At 45.4% G+C, this 16,223-nt stretch overlaps 1 protein-coding gene across 5 annotated transcripts in view; it reads right to left on the reverse strand.

The window, feature by feature from the left end:
• KDM1B (lysine demethylase 1B) overlaps positions 1–16,223 on the reverse strand; it is a 639,352-nt gene that overhangs the window by 610,180 nt on the left and 12,949 nt on the right. The window contains exon 2 of one of the 5 annotated variants that reach the window (XM_069218255.1): positions 10,545–10,649. The exons of 3 other annotated variants lie outside the window; for them this stretch is intronic. The gene's annotated coding sequence lies outside the window, so the exon portion shown is untranslated. Of the gene's footprint in view, positions 1–9,162; positions 9,271–10,544; positions 10,650–16,223 lie in introns of those variants that run through there. One more of the 5 variants, XM_069218281.1, reaches the window with a different exon arrangement.

The following is a 16,223-nucleotide window of genomic DNA, read 5'->3' on the forward strand; positions in this document are numbered from 1 at the left end:
TTCGTCTGTATGGACGCTCAGGAGACGCACTTCCTCCATCACTGCCCATTCCAGTATATATGTCCTCCATTTGTCGTATGACAGGGGCGCCATCTGTACCCAATCAATGGCAATATGGTGCCTGGCCAGCACCAAACCGAGGAGAACTAACCTGTAACTCATTTTTTTGTTCTCCTTGGGCAGCGGAAGAAGGCCAAGGAGACAGTGTTGGATCATCTGGGAAAGTTGGGCTTCCGATATCCGGGTCATGAAAGCATAACCCGCATCCAGTACGAGTGCAACACGTTACAACTCAATGTGAGGTGGATAAAATCAGCAGGGAATTCACCTCATCGTACACAGGTAGCCAACCGCGTGGAATAGATCCTACTAAGGGCTGAGTTTGCGTTTAGCAGGGGGATCAGTCTGTCACAAATGTGACAGATATTCCATCCGCCATATTACGATCTCATTATGGCCTATGGAGATCGTAATCAGGCGGATGAAATATCCATCACGTTCGTGGCGGAGTAACCCCGCTGCGACACTCTAAATCATGCCCCATGTCTCCCCTGGGTCAAGGAAGCTCTGGGGAGATAATAAAATTGCTACTGCAGCCAGCAGCTTCTTCTCCAAATTAGGTTCATCCTCACACCACAATGTTGGGTATTGCAGCGATCCTGCTAGATAATATAGCTAGAGGTCCGGGAGGCCAAGACCACCATCCTCCAAGTCCAATTTCAGGATCCCTAGCTTAACCCTGCTGCGCTTGCCAACCCAGATCAGTGAGACTAAAAGTCCATCCAGCCGCCCAAACAGTGTAACCGGTAAAATACAAATTGAGTTCTGCCTTACATACAGGCATCTAGGTACCATTTTATTAAAGGCCACCCGTCCCATAACAGGCAGTGGCAGGGATTTCCAAATCATCACTCATCGGGTAAGGCTGTCCACAAGTTGCCCCATGTTCAGGTCGTACTGCATGTGTTCAACATGTGACACCTGAATTCCCAGATACCGAAAGTGTTTCGTTTCCCAGGTCTGCCTCAGCACATAGGGCTAGTGATGCCACAGGAAACAGCACTGTTTTTTGATGGTTGCCACAAAGGCCAGACACTTTTCCAAAGTGTGACATAAGTTGCAGTACTCACTGGACAGATCACTCAGGGTCAGACACGTAGAGGAGCATTTCGTCTGCGTACATGGACACTATGTGGTTTATGTTCCCCACTAGAATCCTCCAGTTACAGAGTTTATCTTGCAGATAATTCACCAGTGGCTCCATGGCGAGCGCAAAGAGTAGCGGGAACTGTGGGCATCCCTGCTGGTTATCCCTACTGATCTGTCGAGTTCAAACCCTGGCCCTGGGTTCTGTGTATAGTAGGCATACAAAGGCCAAATATCTTGGAACAAGCCCCATTCTCCGGAGCACCTCCCATAGGTACATCCAGGAGAGATTATCAAACGCTTTTTCTATATCTAATGCTACCACCACAGCATCAAATTTTGCAGAGCTTGTGGAGTGTAGGGCATGTGAGAGTCTCTGTAGATTCATATGGGTACCCCTTCCTGGAATAAACCCACACTGATCAGTAAGCACTAAATGGGTGACTAACCGGCACAGTCGCGTTGCCAGAACCTTCACAAGAAGCTTAACATCTACGTTAAGCATAGATAATGGGTCACTAGGAACTTTACTGTGTTTTGGCAGCATTATTATGAATGCCTTCTGCATGCGCCATGCAGGACTCCAATCAAGATAGCCTCCTGGAGGGTATCCAGAAGCTTGGGAGGAGATCTGCTGAGTATACCTGAAAGAATTCCACTGGGAGGTCATCTGGATCCAGGCATTTACTCCTAGCCATATCGTGGAAGGCCTCTTGTAGTTTGTCCAGCTGGATCTCACCCTCAAGGTCTTCCCTACTCTCAGCTGTCAAGTGGCGGATCGCTATCTGTTCAGGAACTCCGCCATTTCACCCAACACATCATCTCATCTTCAGGCGCTGTGTATACTTCTGCCAAGCGTTCTCTCAGAGTCAGGTTGCTGGCTGGCTGGCCCACAACCTCTTGCCCGTTCGTCCTGGCCTAAGCGAGGATCACAGATGGGGGTGTTTCCTACTTCTAAAATGCCATGCCAACAAGCAGCCCAATTGATGCCCTTCTCTGTGCACTCTCTGACAATAGTCTCAGCACGTGTTACAGTCCAGCCGGTCCCAGACATCGGCGACCCACCTATGATCTGCAGTGAGTTCCGCAACCTCATCCTCCCAGTCCACTGTTTGCCGATGGAGTTGGGTCAGTCGGGTCTCAAATCTTGCTCAAGTTTCCTCCAAGTGCCATTTATCTTTCCAAGGCATTCCTCTCATATAAGCGCCATTCTACACCTTTTGACTCTGTGGGGTTCCAATTATTTTCAAAGTAACCCTGAATCGCCAGTTGTGTATCTATGTTAAATTCTGGACTCCGGCAGCGATACACAGGACCTCCGTCTGCCCAAGCCACAGTTAAACAAAAGAGGAGCATGATGCGAGAGGACTCTCACTTGGTAGCGCACCCCTTGGATGGTCAACACACCATCAGTGTTCACAAGGGATCAATCCAGTCTACTACGTATGTGGTGTATGGGGAAGTAATAAGAGAACTCTGTAGCCAACAGGTGAAGCTCTCGCCATATGTCAATACATTACAACCAGAGCATAGCCTCACCCAGCCTGGACGTCATACTGGGCTTGGTTCCCAATCTGGGCGGGTGCCTATCTAATGCACCATTGAGAACACAATTAAAATCTCCTCCCCAAACAGTGGGCATGATCACATACCGTGGGAGTTCATCCTCCAGGGATGCAAAGAGGTCACCATCATCTATGTTGGGAGCATATACATGAAAGAGGCACAGCTCTACGTCGTCCAGCCATCCATGCAACAAAATATATCTCCTTTCTATGTCTGCCGGAGAATTAGACAATTAGATCGTCACTATGAGATGTATTTCTATTATTTTCTGTTTGGATTTTCAGTCTTCAATTTTTTAGTGTGGTTACTTCTTTAGCTTTGCATATGACATACATGCATTTATGTACATATTCATTAAATTTCAGATGTACACATTTGCCTTTTCATGTGTCAGTACACCCACCATATTCTGGAGTTGGGACATTCGGATTTAACTATGGAATACGTAAGAATCCATTGCTGTTGATCTAGAATATTAGTTTTACATTTTGAGTGCTCCACAGATTGTTTTGTATATGATTGTATTCACTGGTCTAAGGTATCCTTTTTCCAGTTCACATAGTAGGCAACAAATGTGTTTTCTGTGTTAGGAGCACCGTTCATGATATTTATTACTCTGTATAGAAGTGTGCGGCCCTTCTCATGGTTTTTTGTTGCCATTCCTACGTTTTATAGAGCTCTTGATACATAGTCCTTTCTCTCTTGCCACTCTCCCTTTTTTCTGTACTGCTCCGTAACCCTTCAGTTAAGTATTTCCAGGTCTCTCATTTGGGGGATGGGGTTGGCATATAATTCTGAATGTGTTGTCTGTAACTTTAATCACATTCTCTTTCAACAGCTTGGAGAAACGATAGGAGCACTTAGCTGCACCTTTGGCAGCCATCAGCAGTATTTATGGCTCTGCTGGGCTGGGTGACATGGTCAGGACTTCCGACCTGTAGAGGGCATGGCAGGCACACTCTACGGAGAGGCACTCCTCTACTACTCTGCGACTGGCATGCTCAGCATGGAATCATCTGCATTCACAGGAGAAGTGAGCCCAGTTAAGAAGCCCTGCACATCTCTCTGCGCTGCCTGGAGTCTGATAGCCTTGGGGTATATAATTATCGGTATACCTCATGCTGAGAGTTGCATAAAGGACACTGACCCAGAAGTCTCATACCCGCTACCAACTAAGTGTGTTTACAGTGTTCCAGGGCATAGCCCCGACCAGGTCCTCGCAGCCCTACCATATTTAACGTGGTTCTCCAGGTCCATAACTACTGAAATCCTACAGGCCTCTGACACTTCACTCCTCGAGGAGGAGGCTGTAAAATATGTAACTTCCGATGATGAGCTGTGCTAGGCCATGGAGGCATCGATCCACAGAGCTGTTTCATATGCCCTGGCTCCTTAGCAGTTTCATATGCCCTGGCTCCTTACAAGGTACTGCAACAGCTATGACAAGCTGTCCCAAACACCTCTTCTTAAGGGAAGACACCTTTTAGACCCTCAGTCCAACAACCTCGGGGGTTGCTGAGCATATTGCCTTTAAAAGCAAAAGCCAAATACAAACACGACTGGGCATAGACTTAGACATCTTTGAAAGGGCCTTTCTCTCCTGCAGCGCAACCCCTCAAGGAACCCCATCCTTGCAGCAACCCTCTCCGGAGAGCCAAGAACAGGGAGCGTATGGCGTCGACCCCTTTAATCACTCCCCTACTCTGGACCATGCTGATGTGGATGACTAATGAGAGGACTCAAGCGGCGAGATGGATCACTTCAGGTTGTGGCACCCTTCCCCAGATAATCCCACAAAGCCGGCCCTGTCCACCCCTAGTAATGTCAGCAGCCTGATAGCTGATAAGCTAGATCAGGGTTCCCATAGTAGTTCCGGGGCTACTGGTGGCTCTCCAGGTATTTGTGAGTAGCTCCCCTACATGTAGCTCAACCTGTCAAATATAAAGTCTTTCTTTGGTTGAATTAGGTATGCTTCTGTTGGATTATTTACTTTGCTTGTATGAGTCATCTTGTTTCACCAGTCTTTTGCTAATATGTTTTGAAGAGTGGATTCTGAAATACTGGATGCATTTGTACTTGATAGAATAAAACTCTATTTACCTGTTATTGGAGACTCTTCTTCCGTTAGGTTTCCTAAATTAAAGAGAATGTATTTAAAAGTAAAATGTATCTATCTGATAAACTGGAGTTTGCAGAAATAATATATTTGAGGCAGATATATAAATGGTAATTTAGCTTGCATTGGGGGACCACTGATACTGATGTTCTTTCTTAGATTCTACAGTGATTGTGTATTTGACTGATATGACACGAAGAGACATTCAAAATTAAAACTGATAGCTTTTTTTTTTTTTTTTTTACATTCTTGCTGGTGACCTTGCCTGATGCACTGAGGTGGTCACGGCTAGTAATCCTGCATGCAATTACCAGTAATTAAATCCTGTGGTCCCGATTGTAACTGATAATTTGTGTGGCTCAGGATAATTTATATTGAACAGTAGCTCTTAATATAGAAAAGGTTAGAGATCCATGTGCTATATCCTGAGGACCTCCTCCACCCCTGCTCCTCCGAATGGCTCCTGACTGAGAAGGTGGCCGAGTACGTGGCAGGCCATCTGAGGAAACACCCAGACACAGAAGTATCCAACCACCTGCGGGTAGGGCACCCCGTCCATCCCTAGATGTGAAGTTAGCACTTACAACTTGCATAGACACATAGATGGCCACCTTTCTGGCAACCCTAAAAAGGGTATAGGCTGCTCCTGGCAATCCTGCCAGGACAAGCTCCTTGACATTACAGGGCCCCTAATGAATATCTTTTGGCGGAGGAGGCCAAGGAATCCAGAGCCTTAGTGCCCCCCCTACACCCTGTTGGGGTGGGCCATAGCCGTCATCTAATTAGGTAACGTAAACTGTGAGCTATCCACTAAATGCAGTAGGTCCCTCCTTATGGAGGTAAACCCAAACTGGGGGGCCTTGCCACCTCAGAGGCAGGAGCCGTGGCTCCAGGGGGTCTGTTTGGCAACCTGTTCATAAAGGAAATTGGAAAGTTTGTAGATATGTTCACTTCCCTAAACAAGGCGCAGGCATCCATTAAAAGAATTTTTAGCCCAAAGTTTTTCACGGGCCAGCTGTGGCAAGGGGCACTTGGCTGGCTGTTTTGACTCCCAGGCCCCCTCCAGAGGTTAGGGTTCCAGGTGGGGCAACAGCAGAACTCTGCCAGATCCAGGAGTTTCTTCCCCTCCAAAAGATGAGTGGCTCCAGAGGCCGCTTCAGAGGGAGCAACATGCAAGGAACCTCTGACAGTAAGTATTAGCCTTTCTTTTTTTTCACCTAAGGGTAGGGGGCAGGTTGGGGTACTTCTCACACAACTGGTGCACATTCAGCACCGATGTATGGATCCTGCAAATAGTTCAGGGCTTCCAAACAGAAATGTATGGCTCCCCCTGCCAGTCCAGACGGTCTCACCCTATCACCCTTACAGAGCATGATGCTTCCCTCATAGATCAGGAGGTTACAGCATTGCTTGCAAAGGGTGCCATTTCCACAAGTGTCCTACACCATGTGTGTTTTCTCAGCAACCTGTTCCTGGTGGAGAAATGAGGTGGTGTTCTGCACCCTGTCATAAATCTGAAAGACTTCAATGAGTAGCTGGTAATCCATCACTACGAGATGGAGGGCATTCACTTCCTCTGGTATTTAATGCATCTCCAGGACTGGCTAGTAAGGTTGACTCTCAACAACTCATACCTCTCCATCCCTATATACAACCCACACTGCAGATTTCTACAATTCAGGTGGAGGCAACAGGTGTTCAAGCTCACGACCTTCACGTTTGGGTCTTCAGCAGCACCTTGGTGTTTAAAATGGCAATAGACTACCTCAGGGTCTGGTGCATCCAACTCAGTCTACCTCGATGACATACTCCTGATGGATCAAGGCCAAAGGAAACTAACAGACCACCTGCAAACAGCATTTATTCTACTGGAATCTCTAGGGTTCATAATCAACAACAAGAAATCTCAGCTAATTCCCTCCCAGAGACTGATGTTTCTGGGCTTCATCGTAGATTGAAAGGAGACCACCCTGAGTATCCATTCGAAAAAACTGGCGGACGGACACTGCGCAAAACTCTCTAAAAAACGACAACTTCACGACAGATAGCAAGGTTAGTTGGGCTTCTCTCCTGCTCCATACAGGTCATATTATCTGGACTGTTACACTATCAAGCTCTGCAATGACTGATGGCTTACCACCTAAGGAGAGGACTCACATACTCAGAATCAGTCCCTTTTTCAATAAATGCCAGTGAAGAAATAGGTAGGTGGCTGGCTCAAATTGAGTCTGAGAAGATGAGAGCCATCTTTGGGGCCAATTCATATTTGGTTATCGAGTCCAACTGCAGCAGAACAGGACTGGGTGCCCGATGTGGGGAATTAGCCACAAAAGAAGGCTGGTCATTTCAGGAACAGAGAGTCCACATATACCGTCTGGAGCTACTGGCTGGATCTTTTGCGGTTCAATTTTGGACCAAGGACAGAACAGAGTACTATCTACTGCTGGAGATGAACAGCATCTCAGTGGTGCGTTAAGTCAACCAAATGGTCAGAATGAGATCCAAGGCCCTCTCAGATCTGGCCAGGGACTTTTGTCTTGATAACAAGATCTCAGTGACAACAAAGTACCTTCCTGGATCCTCCAATAACATAGCGGACTAGCAATCCAGACACCTGCAAGATATGAGCATGTGAAAGCTGAACCCTCAACTATTCCAAGCACTGAGTCGCAGAAGGGGTCCCTTCATGGCCGATTTGTTCGCCTCCAGATTGGACCATCAAGTGCACATGTTTTTCAGCTGTAGACACAATCTGCTGGCACCCATGCTAGACACCTTCTTTCAGTATTGGAGCAAAGAGACAGGATATGCATTTTCCCTGTTGTCTATGATAACCTGTGTATCGCACAAATGAGTAGATAACAGGAGAATCTGGTCAGTGACACCCTCAAGGAGCTCTCAAGTTTAATATCCAGTTCTGATGGAACTTTCCTAGGATTATACAATCTGTTTACCCCTATTTCGGGATCTCCTCTGAGATCCATTGGGGAACCCCAACAAGCTCGTAGGGGGACAGCACTCTACTGTTTGTGGTATAGTGAATTACAAACCAAGATGAATAGTCCCAGGACTTATAGAAAAGGCTCAGATACTCCTCTATAAAGCTGGGGCAGATTTTCCCATCAGATGATACAAATCAATCTGGCCAAACTAACTGGAGTGGTCTCTGCAGAGGGACGTTGAACTTGTGGTGTCTGACATTGTGCATATCCTGAACCTCTCATCGGAGACTGCCTAGCAGGGGTTAGCTTACAGATCGGAAAATTCCTTCAGATCAGCCATCTCGGCAGTCATTTCAACAGCACACAATCATATTGAGGGTGACCCCGTGGGCGAACACCCTCTTGTGAGGAAATTACAGAGGGGCAGTCGAATTTTTAATCCAACTGAACGACAATACTCTTCCCTGTGCGATGTGAATAGAGTCCTTAATTTATTCCTCTCTTTGTAAAACAACAGATACCTCTTGAGGAAAGAGTTACCAGGTAAGCTCGTTCTGTTGATTTTTCTAATCTCCTGTAGAATGTCTTGGATGTCCGGGTTCTGGACATTCCAAGTAGAGGATTTAGCCCAGTCAGGGTTACCTTCCATATCGCTTGAGACAGACAAAGGCTAATTCCCAAGTAGTATTACACCTCTCCTTTGTGGATAACCATAAACTGTGCACAGTGATATGCATCAAGGTATATGAGGATATGACAGAGGAACTACGACCTTCAGGGGAGCGGAAATTACTAATCTCCACCACTAAACCTTTTAAGGTGGTGTCTTCTCCAACTTGCCAATGTGCGACTCAAGGACTGGAGTGGACAAGGATATTAGTATCTTTGGGTACACTCCGCAAGGGGTGCAATGACTTCTAAGGCCTTTGCACTAGGCTGGAGGATATAATGAATGCAGCTGATTGGTTCTCCAACTCTATCTTCAAAAGATTTTATCTGAAGCCTGCCACGGATACGGTTTCCTGGTGGTAAGCTTTAAACTAGTGAAATTCTCACCTCCGATCCTGACACAGAATGAGAAATGTCCTAGATATTGTAACTGAAGTTTTCCATTCTATTAAAGACACAGAGATGAGGACTTTCCCACCCATGAATCAGAGATCTGAATTCAACCCCGCCACCCCCTGAGGATTACATTGCTTTCATGTGCTGACATCGTACAATGGTAGGTTCATAACATAATGAAGACTGATGGTAGTTCTGACACTGTTGATATTTTGTCCAAAAGTACTGTTGAATGTCTTAGTAAACAGTATGTGATGATAAGAAGGCAATCCATAAGGTAACTGTATATTCTGATTACAGGGAACAAATCATCCAAACAGGACTAACCCGAAAGGATGAAGTGCTGGCTGTTCCTTGACGAAAGAGTGGCAAGATAGAAAGGACAATGTATCACAATTGTCACTACGACTAGAGGGACTTTTGGTTGTTTCCTTCCCTGATGTTCATGGGAAAGATGGTTTCTGTTGCAGTACGTTGGTAAAGTTATGGCTGCTGGAAAAATAAAGTGAAGGAAGACAGCATGATCCTCGCCTCCGTGTCTTTTTCCATGGCCTTGAAAATTTCTGTTATGACAGATATGAAAATTTTCATTCATGTTACAACCTAGCAAAGGAATGAAGAAAGAAGAAATAAAATAAAAATTGCACCAAACTGTTCTAGAATAATTACAAGATCCTAATGTAAACATTTATGTTATTAAATATAGGGTGATTATACATATATGTCTTTTCAATAAAGTTCCATATTGGAAGAGGGCCTTACCTGTCCTAATCCATATTATTAGGCACCCAGCATATTTAAACTCTAGCACAAAACAGGTGAATCTCAAGAGAAGTAGCCCTAACCTAGGCAATAAAACAAATATTAGTACAGAGGAAGGACCCACTTGGTTCTGGCCCCAGCAGTGTCTAGACTGAATTTCAGTCTAGACCTTTCTATCTATTGAACTGCATCTTGGTAACATGTGTGGACTTCGGTCACATATTAACAAGTGCCTCAGTGGCACAACCACACTTTCAACTTATCCTCTGCAGCACATAACTGCAACCTACATGGAGGCTATGGAGAGATTGGAGTCTACTGCATGCAAGATATTTAGCATTATGTGTGCATGCGTGTGTGTGTAATCACACTTGAGGACACAGCACACCATATAAACTAGTTTGCTTTTCTGCACATAATAACTGATTATAAATAGCACTAAAACAATGTACTCATGTTATCAACCTCAGAAAAACACAATTATGAATTAAAACCTGAAAGGATTCAAATTTATGCCTTGCATGTTACCTGCTCCTAGTTGAAGTAAGCTCATAAACCAATGAGTTATTTTCTAGGATTGGAATTTGCAATTGCTGGTTAAGCAGGGATTACACCAAGTATTATCCAATCTGCAAGTATGGTTTAATAATGCTGAAAAGATCAGGGTTGGGATTCTATTTAATATAACTGCAACAAATTCTGCATATATCCAAATTTACTACACAGGTGCACCCTGTCAATTTTGGCAGGTTTGATAAGCCCAAATTTACCTGGGGAAATACCGGTAGATGCAATAAGCATCACGGTACTTGGAATGTTAATATATGGGGAAGCAGGAATTAATACACACACTGGAGTTCACCACTTCACTCATAATGAGGATCTAAGAGGTCAAACTGACTAGATAAACATGGCCTCCATCTCTCAGTAAATAAACAAACAGTTACCTTTTGGGGATGGGAAAAAAATGAGACTTGGGAGCATGGAATCTTGCCCTACAGCAGTAGTCAGCAAACGTTTTGCTGCAGCCCCATCTCATGCTAAGAAATGTCCTGCGGGGGCATAAAGACAAACTTATTTTATTACGATTATTCTATAAAACTGGTAGCTCTAAACTTATTTAACAATTCAAATATTTCAGTTATGTTCAGGTAGCTCTTAGAAAATGATTTCAAATGCATGACTGCCAACGTGCACTGGCCAGTGTGGCCATTATAAAGTGAAAAAGTATGCACCGTGAGATCGTTTGACAGAAATGGGGGGTAAAAGAATTTTGAGGGTTATTTGGAGCACCACATCCATTGACACCTACTCGGTCAGTGACAAAAGATGATACTGGTTGCACATTAGAAACTGTCTTGCTGCCACTGTTTTTTTTCCCACCAAAACATACAGTTCAGTCTGCAGCATGATGCTCCTCTTTGCCAGTTCCTGGCACATCCCATTCTACCCCGTGAAATCAATTCAGCTCTCTTTCCCCCAGGAGGTCTGTCCCTGGGTTTGAAGACCTCTGCCTTAGAAACTGGACCAACCACCTGACTCTTATATAAGAAGACAAAACTACTTTATTGAATAATAATGTACCGGTATACTGCAATATAGCAGGAACATAACTTAGAAGAGAAGTTACCGTTGTCTAAGAACAGTGTATGGGCCTGTTAATTACACAGCTCAGTTTTTATTTTATTTAAAAACAGTGCCAATGACTTTCCATGGCTTCCGGTTATTGTATATTTCTATAGCATGATGGTCTGTTGTTAACAACGAAAGGGATTATCGGTGTAATGGTAACAAGTCTTGCTGCCTAATATAAAGTTTCAGGTGACACATTGAGGCTGCTTGGGCTTGAAGACACTTCACATACATCACTCAACAACCACTAGCAACTGTTCACTCTGCCAAGACATTACCCTTCCCACCAGTGCTGGTTACCATCCTTGATCTGTGTACCAGTGTGCGCTCCTCACTCTGACCATCATGAGGATCTCACACAGTCTACCAGTGCCGGCTCCTCATGCTTTTCAATAAGGTGGGCTCCTCATACTGCCCTCTAGTGTCTGCTCCTTAAAAGACTGAACAATGGCAGCTCTTCACATTGGCAATCAATTCTACTGTCTTAAACTGGCAACCCCTGTCACTCCCTCACACTGCAAACCAATCTAAGATTTCCTATAATGTACATTACTCATTCTGCCTGCCAATGTTTGAGAGACCCTGAGAGGAGCTTATTCCTCTACTGAAAACATCCTCCGTACATTAACCAGCAGAGCCCACTCCTTTTACAGGTTACCAGTGCCAGCTGTCAAGACTTTCCACCAAAGTGAGATTCTCACACTGCATATGAGAACCAGGTCCTTGTGTTTCCCACCATTGCCAGCTACTTTCACTGCCCAGTAAGTTTACTGCCAACCACTACAGCCTCACACACAGCCCACCAGTGCATGCTCGACACATTATCCATTAGAAATATTGTCACCAGTGCTTTAATTGAGGAACAAAAGTGCATGTATTCACCCAATTAAATGGGCATGGTGATAGAGGTGAGGTATGGAGTGGGGTTAGAGGCGGGGTATGGAGTGGGGTTGGGGGCGGGTCTTGGTTGGGGCTTAAAGCAAGGCTAGGTGGGGGTACTGAATGGGATCAAATTTCAAGGAGTGCATCAGTGGTGACTGGAGATATTTGAAAGTTGTGGGTTGCAATGAGTAGCTTTACTCAATGACACAGAGTCAGTGACTGAGTAAGGAGCTGCACGAGCAAGGTAGTGAATGGGCACTGCTGAGTCCAGCACACATAGGTAGGTGATCAGTGGGCTAACTTCAGCAGTGGATACACAGGGTACTGAATGGCCCTCCTTGGGTCACAGAGAGTCAGTAGCAGGCTCTGAACTCAGCACTCTCACTACTCGAGAATACCGTCCATGACAACGATCACAGCACCGACCTCACCACACTTATATTGGAAGCCATGGCTATGAGGCCTAATATGTCGGAAGTCTCCACTCAAATATGTATTAGTGAAAGTATTGAGCTGGCCTCTCTACCCAGACCCAATGGACTAACAATCCCTGTCCTGGCACCATCAACGCTAGAAGGAACCCTTGAACCTGAGGGGACAGTGCAGCAGCAGGAGATCCGGGAGGCAGAGTTCGACTCTAACAATCACTGCCAAAGGAGCACCTTGGCAGTGACCCCTGTAGTACAGGAATCCGAAAGCATGACATTTAATTGGGCGTAGCATCAAAGCATACCCAACCATGAATCACAACTGTAAGCTACAAGGACAACAAAGGCAAAACGTACCCTCAAATGTAGATTGAACTGCCACTGGAAGCTGCGAAGAAGACCAGCTCCAAGAGCCAGAAACTAGATCTTGCAACATGCAGAGCAGCAACCAACAAGCCAGCTGAGACCACGACAGTGGTGAGCACAAAAAAGGGAAAAAAGGGGCCTGTTTGCAGGGTAGACCCAAACCAAAGAGGAAGGGATTCCAACCAAAAACTATAATTATGGATGAAAAGGAAAGTTACAACTACATATTCTCTTAGCAGAACCAATAGATGACATCAAGGAAAAACAACTGTATCCAGTGTTTAGGAAATCGTATGCTCAAACTGCAAAGCCACCAATGGTGGTGAAGGACGCAGCGAACACCCCACACCGGAAGTTGGCTGTAAGGAGGTAAAAGTAAGCTAAGAAAACCAAAACAGCCCAAAGACGTGCACTAAAGAAGAAAAGAAATAACGAAAGTAGCTGTCCTACCAGGCCAAATCACAAGTAGCACTGCAGTGCAAGCCAGAGTTTCTTCAACTGCGATGGATCGGGGAACCCTGGGCGAAACTGTAGACGAATACAGAGACACTCTCGCTCTGGCCCAGCACCATTAAACCCTAGCAAAAGAGTTTTCCCTCCACCCTACCTACAACCATTGGCAGGACCCAAACTATCATCTCAGCCATCTCATGCTCCCAATTTTGGAAGCACTATCCACTCAGCAATGCAATTCACCTTCACTGACCTCGACTGCCCAGCTCCACTGAACTGTGCGCACCTACTGGAGGAGTTCTGGGCTATTCCTACACTTTCCATAATTTCATCACAAGACTGGTAAACACAGCCAGCCGGAACCCTCGAACATCTGAGGAAGTGAGAAAGGGTGCTTATAGCAAAGTAGAGTTCCATTCACCAGTTATCCCAAAACTGATTAGCGACTATATAGACTGCCTTAACGTGATGGGCTTGGACATGATCCCACAAAGGAGAATAGAAAGACCAGTTGACACAGTTCGTGACCACCAAAAAAAATTACAAAAACCACAGGGCCCCACAAGAAGGCCACTATAGACTTCCTCCAGGCGCGATAAACAACGTGAAAACCTTAACAGTGACAAAGGGAAGATCCAATAACATCAGATCGGTTGCCATTAAACAGATCACGAGACCTGTCTATGAAATAGAGAAAGCCAATTGGCAAAGGTTGCCTACAGCGCTTAATAGCCCTGAGAAATGATGGCTAAGGACTGGTACATCTTCACCCACATATCTTAACAGAAAGAAAGCCTTGTCTCCTGGCTATCCCTGCAAATCCAAACAGATAGTGAAAGTACCCAAGGTGGGGTAAGAGGGATCCACATCCTGTCATGGAACATAGCTGGTCTACAATCAAAACTGGAGGTCATTGATTGGATAGAATTCATGGGCACAAAGGAGATAGGTTGCTTCGAGGAGAGGGTTCAACACCTACCCCCTAGAAAACCTATGGAAGGCAGAGAGAAGTACAGAGGTGAACAGGTGGAGTATCCTATCCCCAGAACTGGGTAGCTCACCCCTTCTCAGTAGGCGCAAGAAAGGGAGATTATTCAGCAGACTCCTAATGAAACACAGCTAATCTTCCTGAATGGCTCAACGGTATCAAACAGCCCCGCAGTCTCCAGATTCCGGAACAGGAGAAGATCTGGCCTTACTGACTATATTCTTTTCCCCAAAGATTGCTGGGACTTGGTGCTGGACACAGAAGTGATCCAAACACCAGAGAGTGACCACGAACCTTAAGCTCAAGTGTACCATCCTGGCTGAGCAGAGAATGGTAAAGCGCTTTGCTGCCAGCATCACCCCTAAGAACAACAGGCGAGCAGTATGGAACACAGAGAACCACCTGTGCAATGGGACCTCACTAAAAGCCTACCTGGAACACTTTGTAGCCTGCACCACAGACAGTGATAAGCACGAGACAACATTAGCAAGCTATAACAAACTTTCAAAGGAGCTCACACGTCACTGGTCTGTACCATGGATACGAATGAGTAAAAGCAAGAAACCAGATAAAAGCTGGTATGACAACGAGAGCAGAGGAGAAAAGAATAAACTGAAGTAGGCGTATAATAAGCAGCATGATACCCAGGGACAGGAGCTCCTCTCTAGGGCTGCAGGAGAGAATACAAAGCACTAATTTAGTGCAAGAAACTGACCTACCAGGGTGAAATGTGGCAAGATCTAACCAAGGCAGCAGAAAACAAAGACAGCTAACCCTTCTGGAGGAAAATCACTAAAATATTGTGAGAAAGCCTAGGCTCACAGGAATACCACACAACAGCGCAGACCCGGGAAGACCTCTATAAGACCATATATGCTGGCATCCATTGCATGCCAAAGCTGCCCGATTACAGCACTGCCCCGCTAATGGAGCAAACCATTGTTCTGTGCTCTGAGGTAGAAAGAGCAATCCTGGACCAGAAGGCCATCAAAGTACCCAGTCTAGGCTGTGTACCGGTCAACATGTTTCACTCACAACACAAGGCTTGGTCTGTTGCTCTGCCCACGATATTCAGCGCAGTCCTAAGAACAAACAACATCCCACGCTCTTGGCAATCTGTCATAGTCCCCTTCTGCAAAAAAGGGAGCAAGCTACTACCATACAACTACACACCAGTTTCGCTCCTGGACAGAACTGGCGAAATCTACGGAAGGGTCCTTCTCCACGGACTGCAGGCCTGGGTGGATAAAAAAAAACAGTTCTCACAGATGCCCAGGCAGGATCCAGCAAGATCATCAGTACCATCAATCAAGCCACGAAATTATGCATGATATACGTCAAATATACAAAGATGATTAAGCATCCACTCTACAAACTTTTTTTAATCTTAAATCTGCCTTCATTGTGGTCAATAGAACTAACCCTGAGGAAACACTTAAGAAACAAGTTAACAAAGCAGCTGCTCCCTACAGCGGCCTGCCAATCAAATTTTAAGGTTTAAGAATAAAATCTACTGCCACTCGTTGAGCATACAAGCAAAAATGGTGTCCGCAACAAACTACGGTGCAGAGCTATGGGGGGATAGCAACAGCAAGCAGTTCCGAACGTTGAAAAACACATTTTTTAGACCATTTTTACACTTGAGGCCTGACACACCATTTATTCCCATGTTCCATGGTAACAGGCATGGTTCCTATCTCCGAGCTTATAGCCCTTGCTCCGATACTGTATTGGCTAAACTTAAACTGCAACTGGCATGGACAGTCCTTTTTGAGATCAGAACTTGATGTGTCCCCTGCTGGGAAAATTCATCATAACCCATAGGCATGCTATGTAAGAAGCTGTCTCCAAAATCTTGGTCTTGACCAACTATAGTT

The sequence above is a fragment of the Pleurodeles waltl genome, chromosome 2_1, assembly GCF_031143425.1.
Source record: "Pleurodeles waltl isolate 20211129_DDA chromosome 2_1, aPleWal1.hap1.20221129, whole genome shotgun sequence".
Classification (NCBI taxonomy): Eukaryota; Metazoa; Chordata; class Amphibia; order Caudata; family Salamandridae; genus Pleurodeles; species Pleurodeles waltl.